The sequence below is a fragment of the Macrobrachium rosenbergii genome, chromosome 25 (genome assembly GCF_040412425.1).
Source record: "Macrobrachium rosenbergii isolate ZJJX-2024 chromosome 25, ASM4041242v1, whole genome shotgun sequence".
Lineage (NCBI taxonomy): Eukaryota > Metazoa > Arthropoda > Malacostraca > Decapoda > Palaemonidae > Macrobrachium > Macrobrachium rosenbergii.
The window spans coordinates 47,306,910-47,326,643 of record NC_089765.1 but is presented as its reverse complement, the minus strand read 5'-3'; the positions used below and the strand labels follow the sequence as shown (position 1 = coordinate 47,326,643).

At 34.0% G+C, this 19,734-nt stretch overlaps 1 protein-coding gene across 3 annotated transcripts in view; it reads left to right on the top strand.

Moving 5' to 3' along the window:
- The first annotated feature begins 698 nt into the window (after positions 1 to 698).
- The window catches only part of LOC136852636 (peptide transporter family 1-like), a 37,380-nt gene continuing 18,344 nt past the window's right edge, over positions 699 to 19,734 (top strand). Inside the window, exon 1 of one of the 3 annotated variants that reach the window (XM_067127568.1) lies at positions 699 to 801. The gene's annotated coding sequence lies outside the window, so the exon portion shown is untranslated. Of the gene's footprint in view, positions 874 to 19,734 lie in introns of all 3 variants that reach the window. The other 2 variants (XM_067127571.1, XM_067127570.1) reach the window with 2 other exon arrangements.

Genomic DNA, 19,734 nt, shown 5'->3' with positions numbered 1-19,734 from the left:
GTGACAGTCACCAGTGTTGCTCTGACCAGGGCGACAGATGGTATGACTCGGATTTTTGTAATTATTTCATTCAAACACACATACTACTGTGTGTATATATATATAGATTTATATATATATATATATATATATATATATATATATATATATATATATATATATATATATACCTGTATATATATATATATATATATATATATATATATATATATATATATATATATATATATATATATATATATATATATATATATATATATATATATATATATATATATATATATATATATATATATATATTTGTTGCATAGCAGGGACGCTAACCTAAAAGTTAACCTTCATTTTTATATCACAGTTTTTATATATTTTTTATATGAATTCAGTTCTATTCATTACATACTCTAAATGAGCGGAACACTGCAGTCCTTTTTAAACTCTTAATCTTTACATCTTTTTTTCCATTTTATAATGAGCTATATTCCTCCATAAATCAGATTTATCACAATAAATGCTTATAACATATTTTTTTTTATTTATCATATATTTCTATTTTCCCAACTCTCTCGTTCTACGCAAATCACGCGATGGAAAAATGCCATTGGCCGAGAGGCCAGGGAAGCTGGTACCTTTCTCTCCCCCACCCCCCAGCCCCTCTTCCTCCTCAACTCCTTCGTCTGTCTTGTAGGAAGAGTGGACTTCAAAACAGCAGGCCAGGCCACCACCGCCAGTCTCTCGGTTTCTTTGGTGAAGAAAGGTTGTGCCACGTTCCCACTCGACCGTTTAAATCGCCCGAGGTGTGAGGTGTGCTTACAATTTCGTTAGTTTTGGATGAGCGTACGATAAGCATTGCCGAGTGTTTTACGGCTACTGAATGTACGTCTCATGCTAGGTTTGGCTCTTTTTCTGTGGCTCTAAAACCTGTTTTGACGATTGGTTTGACCATTTTTTAAAACGGAATTTTGATGTGTCTCTGAGGAGGCTTTGTATCCGAACGCTTATGTAGCTGTAAAGGTGTAAACGTATAAACGCCTCCTCAATTCCTGACTAGTATGACTTCGGTATAAGGTTTACCTTGATACTCCTGAGAGTTGATATTATGTAAGGTAACATGAACCGCCCTTCCGGGCAGGTAAACGGACGTGAAGATTCCAATCAACAAGGATGTAAGGGGCTGAGGCATCACTAGAGTTGACTGTTTGTAAACAAAGCACTCACGAGTAATATATGTTTATGTGTGTGATAATACCATTACTAGTAGTAGTAATGGTATTAGTTGCAGTAGTAAACTGGGCAAATATGTGGGATATATTGTTTGCTACTACTATTTTTATCCTTTATTTTGGAGAGGTCTCATGAAATACAGATGAAAATGTAAGACGATTGATAAATAAAACTAAAAATAAGTACTGTACAGAAATAAATATGTGTATAATTACACAGTAGGTGATAAAAATAGGACAAAGTTAATAAAGTAAGGTGCTTTTAAAGCTGCATCCCTATTTTCTGACAACACAGTGACTCATTCTTCCCATTTACCACCAAGCTTTGGAATTCATTTCCTGCTTATGAGTTTCCAGGTTTCTATAACTCTTCTTCCCTTAAGAGGAGGCAGGTCTTTGCGGTTAAACAACCAACCTCATCTCTCTCTCTCTCTCTCTCTCTCTCTCTTCTTATTCCTTTGTGATTTTTATTTACATCTGGTCTGGGATACAAAAGGGTATCAGCTGCCCCGCTCACTGGACTTTGGCCTTGAAAAAGCATAGGGAAATATGGCATTGTAGCTTAATTTGTATTCGCAATCTAATGAACATAACGTGTGTCCTCATCTACAGTATATTACGAACCGAGAGTTTCTATGAAAGGGATGTTATGATTATCATCGTAATTACAATTCTTATTATGATGTTGACCCAAGTGTAACATGATGCTTGCTTTCTTTCTTTCTTTCTTTCTTTAAGTCTTCAGCTGAAAATCCTTATGGACAGAGGGTTCCAAAGGGAAACCAATTATAGGAACAGATGATTAAATAAATAAATACGATGATATAGAAGATAAAACCGATACACTTAAAATTCAGGAGACGTCAGCAGCAGAGAGAAGGATTGAATTTGCTCCTCGTTTGAATATTTGGAAATCAGAAGGTTCCACAAATGCACTGTGCAAACTATTCCACATTTTGGTTGTAGCCAAGATTAAACTCCTAGCGAACTGAATGGCTACATTTTGATAACTTGTGTCCCGATATATTTGTTAGTCGTTCGGTAAAAGCAGGCCTTGAAAAGTCTCCGAGAAAGGCAGCTACTTGTGACTTAGACGGTCAATAGCTGTTTCTGCACCAATATTGCTCAACAAAAATGAAAGAAGTTGAATTCCTTTCCAGCGTTGCTATATCGAAAGACCCTCAAAAAAGTGTCGTGTAACGGTATTACAACATAAAATGTTATTTCAGAAATAGAGGATATCTTACACTAAAATGCAATGTCACGCAGTGATATGATTTCTTAAAGGTAACGCGAATTCCTGTTGGTATTGCAAGAATTAAAGCACATCCCGGGAAGCGGAGACTGGTTTATACTGAAAATTAGCCATCCCAATAGACATTGTACATTTTCATACACACAACTGAGTTTTGTACATAAAACAACACACACACACACACACACACACACACATATATATATATATATATATATATATATATATATATATATATATATATATATATATATATATATATATATATATATATATATATATATATATATATATATAATCAGAAAGCTACAAACGTCCTTTAATATCCAATTCGCTCTACCTCGAAATAATATATTTTCATATATGTTACCGAAGGAATTTTTAGTTGATAATAAGTCCACCGTCCCGTGGGGTCGAACCAGCGACGGACGAGGACTCAGGACTACAGGGACGCACTTGTGGCCGACTGGGTTAGTGCGTCCCTGTAGTCCTGAGTCCTCGTCCGTCGCTGGTTCGACCCCCACGGGACGGTGGACTTATTATCAACTAAAAATTCCCCTTCGGTAACATATATATGAAAATATATTATTTTCGAGGTAGAGCGAATTGGATATTAAAGGACGTTTGTAGCTTTCTGATTGTATATGAATCACGGTGATGTGATAAATAGTCATATATATATATATATATATATATATATATATATATATATATATATATATATATATATATATATATATATATATATATATATATATATATATATATATATATATACACATATATATTACATATATATATATATATATATATATATATAGCCTATATATATATATAATATATACACATATATATTACGTATATATATATATATATATATATATATATATATATATATATATATTCACTGAGGACCTCAATAATACGGAAGGTTCAAAAGAGTTGATTCTTTATTTTCAAGCTTTCAGAGGCTCGACTGCCTCCAACTTCAAGGTTCCTTGAAGATGAGGTCCTCCATGAGAGGACCTCACAGTGAATGTCTTTGGGATATATATGTGTATATATATATTTATATATATATATATATATATATATATATATATATATATATATATATATATATATACAGTATATATATATATATATATATATATATATATATATATATATATATATATCATAATTATATCTATCTATCTATCTATTTATATATATATATAATATATATATATATATATATATATATATATATATATATATATATAATGTATAAAATCTGATAGTTATTTTCACAGATTTGACTTATACAATAACTATACAAATAAACTCTTTAACATCTCAACATCCATACATTTTTGGAAATGATTTCTGCTAAAATCTATTAATATGAAAAAAAAAACAAGAAATGAAATAAAGAATCTATCATTTTCCCTCGTCAAGTTTCGAATCCAGTCAAGAGGAAAAACGAGTTCTTTAGTACTGTCGGTAAATGCGTTACGGTAACTATTTACCGTTTTCCGTTTGGTGAAATCCTTTGTAGGTTAAAACCTGGAAAAAAATAAAAATCAGAAGGTTCAAATAGATGACCTCAACCCTGCGTCAAAAAGTATCTCATTTTCTCTCACTCTACGGAGTACAGGAGAGTTTGTTTCGGTAATTGTTTGTACGTTAAGCCTGACTTATTTATTATTTATTTATCTGTCTATTAATTAATTAATTTATTTATTTATTCATTTACTTTTGGTGGCGTATTTCTTTACTGGAATGTTCATTTAATTAAAATTATCTTGTTTTTATTTGTCACGGTTGTCAGTGTTGCTCTGCTGTTGTTGGTAAGCTAAGAAATGTTTTGTTTAAAGTAGTTTACTTATATTCTAATTATCTTGTTATTTGTTGCTTCTGTCGTGATAATTATTCCATCGAGAGAGATTGAAATTTCACATAACAACGGCATATACCATTGCCATTGGTTTTACTGAGCTTTTTTGTTTTTTAGTTTTGTATATTTGTCGCAAATGCGCATTCTGATGTGTTGTGGGAGCTGTATTTGCAAGTGATGGTCTTTTGGATTTGTTATGTATAAAGAGTTTGCCTATTTCGAATAACAATAATAATTACGATAAACTTCATGACAAACGCAACCCGTTCAGGAAATGGACTGGAACATAAAACTTAGGCCAAAGGCCAAGCGCTGGGACCAATGAGGTCATCCAGCGCTGAAAGGGATATTGACAGTTCAAAGGTTTGAAAGGTGTAACAGGAGGAAAAGCTCGCAGCTGCATTATGAAACAACTGTTAGATGGAAGAAAGAGAATATGAACGGAGGTACAGTAAAAGGAATGAAAGGGGTTGCAGCTAGGGGCCTAAGGGGACGCTTCAAAGAACCTTGAGTAATGCCTACAGTGTACCACGTGAGGGAGTAATCCGTTCCCTTTGCAGCTAGTCGCCTGATCTGAAAGTTAAGAACGTAGGTCTAGTCATCAGCTGAGACAGAGTCCACCAAAGAGATGCTAGACACCGTTGCTACGTAATCCTCCCTGCAACCGGAAGGCAGGGGGTAAGGCTATCAGCCTCACACCAAATTACTGATGCAAATAGTTAGGGTAGCACCTTCTGGAGCGACGCGTCTAAGAGAATAAGCAGATAATGAAACACATTTACCTGTAGCTCAGAGTCTTTGAAGATTCTGAGGGCGTCTCTCGCCAGATGGCTCTTCGGGGAACAGGTTTATTTTTCGTCTTCTTCTTCTTCTTAGGTCATCAGACGCGCGACACATTCTCCAAACGGAGAAAGAATTTTGGCTTTTGAATCATCGGAGAAATAAGGATTGTCTTTCCTTTGCCAACGTGGGATCATAAACATTACAACGAATAACTTATGTTGCAATTAGGTTATCAAACTCGTGACACATTCCCCAAACGGAGAAGGAAATTTGGCTTTTGAATTACCAGGGAAATAAGGATTTTCTTTGCTTTAGCCAACGTGGGATCATAAACTTTACGAGGAATAACTTATGTTGAAATTAGTGGCTTCAATATCTTGCTTTTGATAACGAAAACCGAAACCTGTTTCTGATAAAGGAAACAGAATCTTGTTCCTGAAGATAACCGGGACCTTGATTTGGTTATCTTTGGTTATTAAAATCTATTTTTTTTTATCAGGAATATGATTCATTTTCCATTATCGGGGACGTGATTCAGTTCCCTTTATCAGAACACGATGTCATTTCCATTATCGGGAACATGTTTCCGTTTCCTCTGCCATGAATTTTATTTTATTTTTGTTATTACGAAAATGAATCCGATCATTTTGAGAACTCAGTTTCCTGACAGCTGAAACAAACTCAAATTTCCTTACAGAGGAAACGGAAGCATGTCGACGATAATGGAAACGGCGCCATGTTTTGTTAAAGGAAACTGAATCATGTTTCCGATAATGTTAACTGAATCGCGTTGCTGATAACGGAAAGAGAATTACAATTTTGATAACAAAAGATAACCAAAATCAAAATTTCGATAACTCCAACATGTCTGTGATAGAGGGAACTAAACGTATTCCTGATGAAGACAGTGGAAACTGCAGCACTCATTAGGAATCTCACTTTTGATTCTTGTCATGACTGATATTAGATATTGTCAGAAAGCTTCTTTAAAAGAGGGAAGGAAGGAAGGAATATACTGTACAGTAGAATTTAGGCTAAAGGCCAAGCGCTGGGACCAGTGTAGTCATTCAGCGCTGAAACGAAAATTGACAGTAAGAGGTTTGATGAAACAATTGTTTGAAGAGGGTTGAGGAAAGAAAGATGGAAGAAAGAGAATACGAAAGGAGGTACAGTAAAAGGAATGAAAGGGGCTGCAGCAGGGGCCGAAGGGACGCAGCAAAGAACAATGCCTACAGTGCACCGCGTGAGGTGCACTGACAGTACTACCTCCGTTCGGGGACTTCTTTAAAAGAAATCCACAAGGAAATAGTTTTGCGGTTCATGAAGATTTAACCCATAGCTTACAACTCGTACTTATGCGCAGGCGCGTGCTTGTGGTTTGTGAGAGCGTAATTCCTTTTTGCTTAAAAGTTGCATGACAGGTAGGCTAACCATAATGCAACTCTTCAAGTACGCCAATATGCGAATACAGTAATTTGTTGGGCATATAATGTAGGCTACTGCTTGGCAGAACTGTGCTTATTTAAATCCTACGATCATTTCAACAATATTTTCTGATAAACGATCGCAAATAACCTGCAGTTAATGTCATAGCATTAATTGCGGTGTATAATTGTTCCATAAGTTCTACTTTGATTATATGCTTATATATTTGCCCCTAACTTCATGATTACGTTTTTGGGAAGTTCAGCCTTTTAGCGTTCATTGTTGGTTTTTCAAAATAGCTTCCTTTTCTTTCACTAAATAACACTTATCAATGGTAGAGCCCTGTCTTTAGCATTCATTTTCCTCTCTCCACTTTTCTAAAACAGGTCTTCAACTCATTTCTTGTAACGGATCACCTCTCTACATCAACCGGTACCTTAGGTTATATCCTCAGGGTAAACGGTACTATAGTATGTCCGCTGGGTGAATTTGTAAAACGCAACAGCAACAATCCCGTACCCTACAACTTTCACTCTCTATCTCTCTCTCTCTCTCTCTCTCTCTCTCTCTCTCTCTCTCTCTCTCTATAGAGAGAGAGAGACGTGTTTAACTCTCGGTCAGTTCCATGGACTGACGAAGCCTGCCCCGAGGGGATCCAACCTACGGTAACCATTAAGGTCAACCAATGGTAAAGATTTGCTATGGAATAATTTCTGGGCTTCGACACTCGCTGTGCTGCCATCTGTTGGTTGGTATTTGCAGATTATACAATTTTAATTTTTCTCTCTCTCTCTTTGGTGAGGAGACGAAGATGCGCATGCCTGCACAAACCCAGCTCAGGCACTGCAAGAAGAGCAGGTGTCTCTTCTTAAATAAACAAAGGGAAAAGAAGAGAATTCCACATTCTGTAAGATGACGGTATGGATGAATGATCATACCGCTAGCATTCTCATTTCTTGGTTAGTCATTATTGCATAGCGGTGGTGACATCTGGTGGTGTGGGGGTCGCTCATCACTGTAAACATGGTCATTATGATATATAATCGCGCACTTATTCGTTTCTGCTCCCACCTCCTCTTCTCTCAATATTTGCATGACATTTCGTTAATTCCTCATAAAAAGTCGTTAATTCCTTCTATGGTTTATATGTTATCCTTGGTTTATAAATTTTACTGCCTTCAAAGGACTGGTAATCTACTTTACATACGTTACCATTACTCTTACAATTATGACTATTATTCAAAATGAATAAACAATCATATGGAACAGGCTTAAAAAGTCATTAATAGGAAAAACAGCTCCTACATTTAGACACGATACTGATAAATCAGAGAGAGAGGATATATATGTATATATATATATATATATATATATATATATATATATATATATAATATATATATATATATATATATATATATATATATATATATATATATATATATATATATAAAATAGAACAATATGGTTAGCAGGAACTTCAGCATTCCCAGTTATAAATTTAGGCATTTCCATTACCATGGAAATAAATAAATTTGTAACTGGAAATGCTGAAGTTTCTGCTGCCCATATTGTTCCTATTAAAGATTAGACTTTCTAGAAGAGACAGTGCCATTCGTTATATAGGCTATTTATATATATATATATATATATATATATATATATATATATATATATATATATATATATATATATATATATATATATATATATATACATACTGTATATATATATATATATACACACACAAAGGCAAGACAACAAACCTTGCCATATGTAAATATAAAATGCAACACGTCAGAAAATCTAATGCCACCACACAAGCCGCGTTAATTAGAAAATATTGGCGGGAGGCAGGCTCCACAGTCTTGCAGTAGAGAATGTATGACAACGACAAAAAAACTTAGCTGACCTTTTATGTTGTGATGCCACTGTTATAGCACACAAACCCTCCAATTGCACAAACATACAAACAAACCAGAGGTACCTTTCACTCTTTTTCAGCCAACTCAACTTCCACTTTCTCGCCTGGCTTGGTGTTATTTTGTCGAGGGTCGCGCGAGGCGCTGTTTTGTTTTGGGTGAAAATTTGACATGTTTTGATAAGTAAACGACTCGTGGCCTCTTTCCTTCGCCTTCCTGGTGAATTGATTTTTTTATCTTTTCATAAGGTAATAAAATCATCACTTATATAATTTGTATCTAATATCTCCATTATGACTCTCTTACATTCCTTTACTTTCCAGACGATTACCTGGGAGAGGGTAATGGGCCAAGGTCTCCGGGTTACCTAGATACCTGACGGGGCGGCGGGTGGCTTGGTACCTAGATACTAGTCTGAGCTGTTTCTAAAGTGTCCTTGCAAGGTGACTGCCGTAATGCAAAAAGAAAAATTTTCTCTATCTCTCTCTCTTGCAAGGGCGTGATCTGTACGGCAATATTCAGAAAATATATTTCCCCCCTCTCTCTCTCTCTCTTATTCTTTTGCATGGGCGTGATCTATAGGCTATGGTAATATTAAAAAAATACATTTTCCTCTCTCTCTCTCTCCTTATTTATCAGAAGTTGATTAAAATGATTACAGTTCAATTTCATACTAAAGGTTTGACCAAAAAAGTTTGTTTAATGATTTCTGAACAATGTTTTTAATTTCTGAAAGTACTGAACCCTGATGAATGACAAAGACAATTCCTCTCTCTCTCTCTCTCTCTCTCTCTCTCTCTCTCTCTCTCTCTCTCTCTCTCTCTCTCTCTCTCACAATGAGGTTCACATCTGGAACTCATGAAAATCTTCCGACGTACATATATTTATGTCATTGTACATGACATAAATATATGTTTGTGTCTACCGAAGCAGCTTTGGCGATTTCGCAACCATATTTCAGTATCACAGATATACGAATACAAGGTAAGTCGCTTCTTTGTGGACTGTGTAGAATAATCATCTTATATCTTAAGTTCTGAAACTTCGTTTTCTAAATTCTGCTCTTTATTAATCTCCGTTTTCTAAATTCTGTTGCTGCAAGGTAATTGCCTTTAAGGCTTGTTTCATTCGTATGACTAATAAAGAAGACAATAACAATTTGTATACAAGTGCAGAAGGAGAATGTAACATCTGCTGGCATATCTGTAAATAGGCCATATGCACACACACATATACATATATATATAAATTTCTGACTCACGAGACTTGTATGGCCTAGTGGATAGCGCCTTTGCCTTTCACCAGAGAGACCTGGGTTCGATCCCGACGTGAGTCAGAAATTTATTTCTGTTCCACACGTGATTGTGTTGATTGATTATATATATATATATATATATATATATATATATATATATATATATATATATATATATATAAGTAACCATTAACGCCCTCTTAACTTCTCGAATTCTTCACACTACTTTGGATCCGCTTGTCACTGCAAAGCCTTAGATCCAAACGCAAGAATATGAAGAAATTCTGATGTCCGTAGCAGAATTACTTCAGAATTACTGCATATTCTTGCATTTGGATCACAGGCTTTGTAGTGACAAGCGTATCCAAAATACAGTAGTGTGAAGAATTCGAGAAGTTAAGAGGGCATTGTGGTTATATACGTGTACTGGTAAAAAGTCGACCAGTAGATTCTATATATGTATGTATATATATGTATATATATATATGTATGTGTGTTTGTGTGAGTGCATGTATGTTATATATATATATATATATATATATATATATATATATATATATATATATATATATATATATATATATATATATATAAACATATAATGTGTGTGTGTATAATATATATATGTATATATATGTATATATATACATACAATATATATATATATATATATATATATATATATATATATATATATATATATATATATATATATATATATATATATATATATATATATATATGCTTTGAGGCAAAGTTTTTCTTGTATGCAAATTTCTTTAAATTCTATGTTTTTTTTTATTGTTGATCAACTTCTTATTAATTTGACAATATTTTCTGAATCTTCTCAGTTCTTCCAAATTCAGCTGATGGACAAAAGAACGAAGATTAACTCTCTGTTCCATTTACTATAAGCACAACACCCCAGCTGTTCCGTCACTCGTCGTGACCTCTTGAAAGTGTAATATAGCGCATCTCCACATATGCAAATAGATCTTACAATATCCTTTGTACAGAATGTAAAGAGTGTATTTGTGTTATGACTTTGCTGAGGTCCTTCCGTCCTGCACCCCGACGCCTTTTCAGCCTCTAGGATTTTGACGCGTCATGTCCGCTGGTGTAGCTGGATCTGCCATTCGTCTCTTACTGTTTTCTAAGTTATTTCCTCCTTCTGTCTTCCTAGGATGTCTTTTCTTTCCTATTGTCTAAGTATTTGTGTTAATAAAAGTGTCTGTGCGCTTTCATTCACTTTTTAAGCAGGTGCTCGTTTGATTTTATGTCTCGTAATTTTCTCTCCATCTCTTATTTTATTTCCTTTCCTGTTTCTATTCTTTTCTTATAAAGTCTTGATTTTAATCTTACCTTTCCCTATACTTCATTATTATTATTATTATTATTATTATTATTATTATTATTATTATTATTATTATTATTCAGAAGACGAACCCTGTTCATATGGAACTAGGCCTCAGGGGCCATTGAATCACAATTCAAAGCTTCCACAGAGCATGGCGTTCATTTGAAAGAAGTAACAGAAGGTAACAGGAAATACACACAGATGAGATCAGTTATTAGAAAAAATAAATTAACAAATCATTAAATAAACAGACGAAAATATAAGTTAATTAGTAACCTTCTATATTCCATCCATTTTCTTTGTGCACCACCATTTTGAATCCGTTCCTAATTCCCGCTCTGAATTGGTCGTGCGATTACAGGAGCTAGAGAGATTTTATTATGGTCAGACTTTGACTGGGTGACCTCGAAGGAAATGTTAGACAGCTTTGGCATATGAGCATTTTAACACCAGTGGGGCTGGGAGTGGGTCTAGCAACCTCATCTCAAAATAGGAATGAAAACCAATTGTATTAAGATTCTCTCTGTAATTTCTTGTCTAATATTTTGTGAAATTTTAACGTGAAGTTCACTGTAGGATCATGATTAAGATGTAATTATTATTATTATTATTATTATTATTATTATTATTATTATTATTATTATTATTATTATTATTATTATTATTCAGACAGAAATGCCACATATGAAAAATCGAAGCAAAGTTCGGAGAGAATGACAAGCGAATATATAACTGAATAATACACTACTAAAGCTTAAAAAATCAAATATAAACAACTACAAAATCTTTGTTTATAAATGTTTTCTATAAGTTTGCCTTGTCATCTGTATTCATTAATTCTCTCCTCCTTTTTTAACATTTTCTATGGTGGAAGATCGCTTCACTGGTTAATACTCTCTCAAGTAGTGTTTCTTATTAACATTTAATAATAATAACAATAATAATAATAATAATAATAATAATAATAAAATAATAATAATAATAATCTCCTATTAGGCATTGCTCAAACATAACATAATCTATACACTTAAATATCAACCAAATCCGGTTGAAAAATTAAATTCTGGGTATCCAACCCTGTCCTTCAAACCCACATGCCCGAATCAAATGCCCTGGTTTCCGTTTAGCCCAAATTTGCAACTCGGCCAACCCCGCCACTCAAGTCACGATCGTTTTGTATCGCTAACTGTGACGCACGCGTCATAAACTTACGCAATATTTTATAAAAGAAACGCACTTTATTGGGTCAGGAAATGTAGGCGTAAAGAATGAACAGTTCAGTTGCAGTTTATGATTTATTAGGGCAGGAAATATGGGCCTAGAGAATGAACTGTTCAGTTGCAGTTAATAGAAATTTGCTCAGTTGCAGTTGATGGAAATGAGCTCTACTTACTGGGTCAGGAAATGTAGGCCTCAAGAATAAATTGTTCCGTTGTAGTTAATGAGAATTTGTTCTATGTACTGTGTCAGGAAACGGTATAGGCCTAAAGAGTGAACCGGTCAGTTGTAGTTAATTGAAATCTGCTCCATTTATTGGGTCAAGAAATATAGGCCTAAAGAATGAACAATTCAGTGGCAGTTAGTTGAAATTTGCGCTATTTATAGGTCAGGAAAGATAGGCCTAGAAAATGAACAGCTGTTGCAGTTAATGGAAATTTGCTAAGTTGCAGTTGATGAAAATCTACTCTAGTTATTGGTTCAGGAAATATAGGCCCAAAGAATGAACAGTTCAGTTGATGTTAATGGACATTTGCTCTATTTATTGGGTCAGGAAGTGTACGCCTAAAAATAACCTGTTCAGTCGCAGCTGATAGAAATTTGCTCTATTTATTGGGTCTGAACACGTAGGCAATTTTCTCTATTTACTGAGTCATGAAAGATAGGCCTAAGAATGAACTGTTCAGTCACTTAACGGAAATATGCTCTATTTCCCGCATCGTCATTCGTTCTAGAAATAATAATAATAATAATAATAATAATAATAATAATAATAATAATAATAATAATAATAATAATTCAAGGGAAGATGGAGGAACAATTTCAGTCATAAAAGTAGGACTCACACGAGGACAGCGAAAGCCTCGCCTCTTGCAAGTTTGAAGGTTATAGGAATCACGGAAAACGAGTCAATTTCAAACTTCAGCCGTAAAAGGAAAGAAGCAGTCATAGAGCAGAGGATAATATATTCCAACAGAACAGAATGTAAGTGCATGTGCATGCGCGTGCGTGTGTACTTCGTCCATTTTGATGACGAACTTCCTCATTATAACTAAAAAGAACAGTAAAAAACTCTAAATCAGGTTGTCATTGATGCGGAAATGTTAAATAGGCACATTCCATTGCTTTTAAGTGGAACGCCACTACAAAACGCAATTCATGCAATAAAAAAATCCCTTTAAAACAATTTTAACTGTTTTTTTTTTTTTTTTTTTGTCGTACGTGCCTTGAAGGTAGTTCGTATTTTTAACACAGACTGAGGGGCATATAAGTCATGATACAGTGACATACAGTATGTATGTATATATATATATATATATATATATATATATATATATATATATATATATATATATATATGTGTGTGTGTGTGTGTGTGTGTGTGTGTGTGTGTGTGTATGACCTACTTGAGACCACACCTAACGAAAAAATGTTAAAATATGTAAATAAATGAATAATGAAATGTAGTTTTGATGGAAACAAAGTCGGGTGTAACCTTTAAATATACATTATTCCAGCCTCGAGTTATACGGATTCAGTATTCTATATTTGTTTGTATACCCGCTTACTGCTTTTAATGTATATATTTTCATATATTATGTCTAAACCTTTTCATAATAGACACGAAATCCATCTAAAAAAAAAAAATACGGTCGGTAAGCAAGGAAGAAATCACAACTGGTTATCGCACCGAGGAATTGAAAGAGTAGGTTAGATACCATTCCGGAATGCCGACCATCTCCGTTAGGCGGAAACGAAAAATAAGTGCGCTTGTTTACTTTTAGTTTTATTGCTTTATTTCTTAACGCCTAATTTTATTTTTCTACCTCTTTTTTGCGTTTCATTTAATTTACTTTTATGTTTACATTTGGTTTCATTCATTTATTTATTTAAATAATAGGATTTTTTGCGCACGAAGAGTAGGTCTACTGTTTTCTTTGCTTTTTGAGAGGCCTTTATAGTGGTAATTGTAGTCGTCGCGGTACTTTCAATAGTATCACTTCCTATAAACACAACTCCATGTAAGTTTTACCGTGCAGTTAAGCCTGACCCAGTTCTGAGTGGCCACGCACCCGTCCCATGGAAGACCCGTTCAGCATGATCGCCAAAGGGGATGGTGGCTGCACAGCGCTGCCATCTGTCGGTGATCTGCGTTGTTAATGAGGGTTACGCCTTTGTTTCGTGTAATCATGGCTATCTCCTTTCATGTTGTTTTTTTTTTTTTTTGGCTTGAATGTTAATCATGTTTGTTTGTAATTGAATTCATTATTGCTTAGGCTTTTTAGTTTTCTGAAAAAGAAAACTACCGAGATAGCTTTGTCTGTCCGTCCGCACTTTTTCTGTTTGCCCTCAGATCTTAAAAACTCTCCAATCAACAAACTTACCAAATTGCAGCCCTCTAGCCTTAGTAGTTTTTATTGTATTTAAGGTTAAAGTTAGTCATGATCATGCGTCTGGCAGCGCTATAGGACAGGCGACCACTGGGCCGTGGCTGAAAGTTTAATGGGCCGCGGTTCATACAGCATTGCACGTTGCACAGAAAACTCGATTGCGCAGAAGAAACTTCGGCCATATTTTACTTGTTTTTAATGATTGCGAGTTTTCCTTGTATATTAAGGGATAACATTGTTAAAATTACACGCCAAGTTCAAAGTAGCGGGAATAAAAATTTATATTCAGCACGTTCATCAACCTAGTAAGAAAATCAAATGACAGGGAGCAAGTGTTGATTTATTGGCTTTATTTTATAAGTCTGACTATAGCAACACCTACAGCACAAAGTATCAGGAATATTATTACACGGAACGCTTTAAACGTAGCAAATGTCTATCACAAAGATATGAAAAGTAATAACTATTAAATCACCATGATGCGATGGTGAAAATAGGACTGTTTCTTTAGTGCCATATCTGAATTTGTCAGATATTTTACGTAAGTGCTGAATTAGACTTGTATCCCTCATCGTAGATTGACGGATTTCCTTAAAAATCACTTGTGTAGGTTCGAATCTCACCAGCGGTTAGTGACATCTTTATTTATTTACCTAATTAGACTCAGGCTTGTCATGATCAGTGGAAATAATGAAAACATGACTACGTTTCTCACAGAAATAAATTTCTGACTCACACCGGGAGCTATTCTCAGTCTCCCGAGTGACAGGCCGAGGTACTAGGTAGTACCGACTTAACTACCGTCTTGGCCTGTCACTCGGGAGACCGAGGTTCGTTCCCAGTGTGAGTCAGAAATATATATATACTATATATATATATATATATATATATATATAATATACTGTATATATAAATATATGTGTATGTATGTATGTTTGTAAAGGTTTAAACTGTTGAGATTATATTCAAACATAGATGGGGTTTTAATTTTTGCATAAATGTTGATCACAGTAAAGATTTCTGACCCTGTTGATCAAAAGGATTATCTCTCTCCAAGGTTTAAAGATAGCGCCTTATCGGTAAGAGACCACGAGATCTATTCCATGTTGGGAGGAGGGAAGACGAACGGGATCTTTTGCTAAAAACTGCAATGACCCTGGAAGCAGTTAATTGGGTACGCGTGCTTAGTCGACTGAAATTATATATATATATATATATATATATATATATATATATATATATATATATATATATATATATATATATATATATATATATACAAATATATATATATATATATATATATATAATTTACATATAATAAGCATCTATACATATATATATATATGTGTGTGTGTGTGTGTGTGTGTGTGTTGTGTGTGTGTGTGTGTGGATAAACTAGGCATAAGAATGATCAAGTTATGAGTGTCTCGTTATAAAAGTCAGTTCTAGCAAATTTACCTGGAGAAATTTCATCACCGACGACAACAAAAACAATATTGATTATTGGAGAAGAAATAGGGCAAGAATTTTGAAAGCGCTTGCTGTACGCTGTGACGTCACCAAATGATTCTGAGAAGTCATGAGCAGTATTGCCAACATTACTGGCATCAAATTACCCCTGACTTTCGACACTGGGACGTTTCCCCCTAACTGGGGGTGGCTCCAGAAATTATAAAGGGACAACGGAATTGATACATTCATACTTTGATTGCTGAATCATGTATGAACTTCCCGTGCAGTACAAATTTCACAAAATTAAACATTTCATAAACCTACACAGTCGTGCATTCCTATACAAGCACACACACACACAAACTTCACCATGTATCCCTATCTTGCCCTTCCTTTTCGATATCTCTTTTAACCCATCCATCCAAGCCCTTATAGGTATTATTATATACTCTTTACACCCACCAATCATCATCCATTCTTTCCGCATGACTGAACCTCATAATATCCTGATTATTCTCAACTTATGCGAACATTTTAACCGTTTCTATGCATTTCCATATTTTTCACCATTATATTAAATCTTTAGGTTATATATACTACAGAAACACATCATCTCACCAGTTTTAATCTTTAACTTGTACTCAGCCTTCACACTTGACTTCCACAAAAGTTAGTTGGCTAGGTAATCCCGTCATACATTCTCACATTGGCTCCCATAGACAATTCTAGTCACCAGTCAACCTTTCGTTCTTCACTATTTTGTGACTCACTTCTTCCCTACTCCTACTATCATCAATATTTTCTTCCAAATGCTTATGCGAATCAACAGGTAATTCTTCCATTATCCATATGAACATTAAATGATCCAGCTTCCTGGTTTTCTATTTGCCTCCACATTTACTCTCAACTTCCTCCTCTTGCAAACTCCTGAAAATCTTTTACTAGGCTCTGCAGTTTCTCTTCACTATCCCCACTGAGCACTGTACTATCTGCAAATAGCCATTCTTCATGAATGAGTGGATAATGTCAGTGTTTCCCTTGCGCCAGTAAACAAAAGTATATCTTAGTTTAACCAGACCACTGAGCTGATTAACAGCTCTCCTAGGGCTGGCCCGAAGGATTAGATTTATTTTTACGTGGCTAAGAACCAATTGGTTACCTAGCAACGGGACCTACAGCTTATTGTGGACTCCGAACCACATTATAGCGAGAAATGAATTTCTATCACCAGAAACAAATTCCTCCTGTTCTTCACTGGCCGCTCGGAGATTCGAACTGCCAGTAAACAAAGGCAAATGTTTTGACCTTGGTCAAGGTACATGAAGTTATCACAAATAACTCCCTTATGGAGCAATTTATCTCCTTGGTAAAAAGAATTCGATAGTAATGGACTATTTCTGGTCATATATACTGTATGTATGTATGTGTGTGTATATATATATATATATATATATATATATATATATATATATATACATCTGTCTGTGTATGTGTATGTATGGTAGTTCAGTCACTAATTCACATGCAATATTTTTATATATATATATATATATATATATATATATATATATATATATATATATATATATATATATACATGCAAAATATATTTATATAAATATATATATATTATATAAAATAATATATATATATATACATATATATATTGTCACTGTACCTGCTATTTAACTGACACAATATTGAAACTCGAAGTATATAGAACGCTCATGAATACAAATATACTTGTAACTGAAGCAATTTTAACTTTTGGCTTAAAACAATTTGGAAAAATTTTTCACTAATAAAATATTTCTTACTAATGAATAATATGTTCTCTGAACAATTCCACTTCCGGATGAATTTTTTAAAAAATTAAAACGAAATCAAGAAATTAACGAGTGAAAGCAAACTTTCGAATGTGAAACTGGTCTCATTTTCATCATAAAGAGAAAGACTTAAATTCAAGGAAAATACAAAGAGCAATTGAATTCTCTCTCTCTCTCTCTTCGTAGATACGTTTTTACGAGCGTGCTTGCGCGCCGCGTAATGAGACACCGTTAAAGAACCTTGAGTTCCCGACGGCAGGTTAAAGCAAAATCTCTGTCACCGACATGATTTGAGACTCCGTGTTTTTTATCTGGCGAGTCCACGCGCACTTTCCCACACTCGAAGTAATGCTTGCAAGCGCGCGCGCACGCCCAGACGCATACACATACAACACAAGCAAGGATGTATGTTCGAAGCGCATGTGCGTGAGATGTGCTTCTTGCATATTGCCTCGTGGTAAAGTGTTGCAGTTGCTGCGAATTTTTGTAATTAACCAGTATCTAACCGCTAATGACGCCATAATTGCTTGGACAAATATGTTATCAATACACCTATCAAAAGATATATATATATATATATATATATATATATATATATATATATATATATATATATATATATATATATATATAAAATATAAATATATATCTGTGTATTGTGTGTGTCTGTGTGAGAGAGAGAGAGAGAGAATCAATGATCAGCAGTATCATTTCAAAGATATGAAATTTTGCAAAATGTTATATCGATTAAAATATAAAATGTAGTGTGCATTTAAGTAGATACATAGAAGGCATATCGAGTTGTTTTTAATAACTGTGGATCCTTTGTTTCTATTTTAAAAGTACAAAAAAGTGCACACACACGCACACGAACAAACATACACACACCCATATAATATACAGTATATATATATATATATATATATATATATATATATATATATATATATATATATATATATGTATATATATATCAGTAACAACAATGATGCAACAGACCGTACTGATATCCCCAGTCTAGGAATCCTGGTGTCCTTGGCGAAATGAATACGAATCATTAGTTCTTCCTCTGGCCTTAGCCGAGTTTCTTTGAATTTCGTATGAACCGTAACTTTTTTGGTAAGACCAGTCTTCAGTGACCTTCTTTATTTGCTTTTTGTTTTAAGTATTTTATTGGCTCATTTATCTGTAAATCGACCTCGTTTATTTTTTCTAATTTATTCACTAAATTTTTATCTATTCCTTGAAGTGTCTAGAAACGCATATAAATAAGAGTAAATGCAGTATACTAAAGAGTGCTGATAATTATAAGAGATCTGATCTACTTAATTTTCTATTTACTTAAAACCTACTGTATACTTATACATGATATAATTATATTACCTTGATGTGTGTACGTTAGTTAAACTCTTCCCGCCAGAAATATAAAATTTGGTTATCGAAATAAAATCCTTCTTTTAAATCGTATTTGGGCTGCGTTGCCCTGGATACAAAAATGCATCATCGCTCTTATAATAATAATAATAATAATAATAATAATAATAATAATAATAATAATAATAATAATAATAAATTATTATTATCGCTGCTATAAAATTGTAACTGCTACGAGCGCTAATACTATTACTGCTAATAGCAGAGGTAGCAGTTTTGTTAGCAGTGTTGAAACAGTAGTATACTTTAAATTAGTGGGACATAAATTTACATAAACTCGTGTTGCCTTTGCCAAAATATTTTATTTGGTCAAGA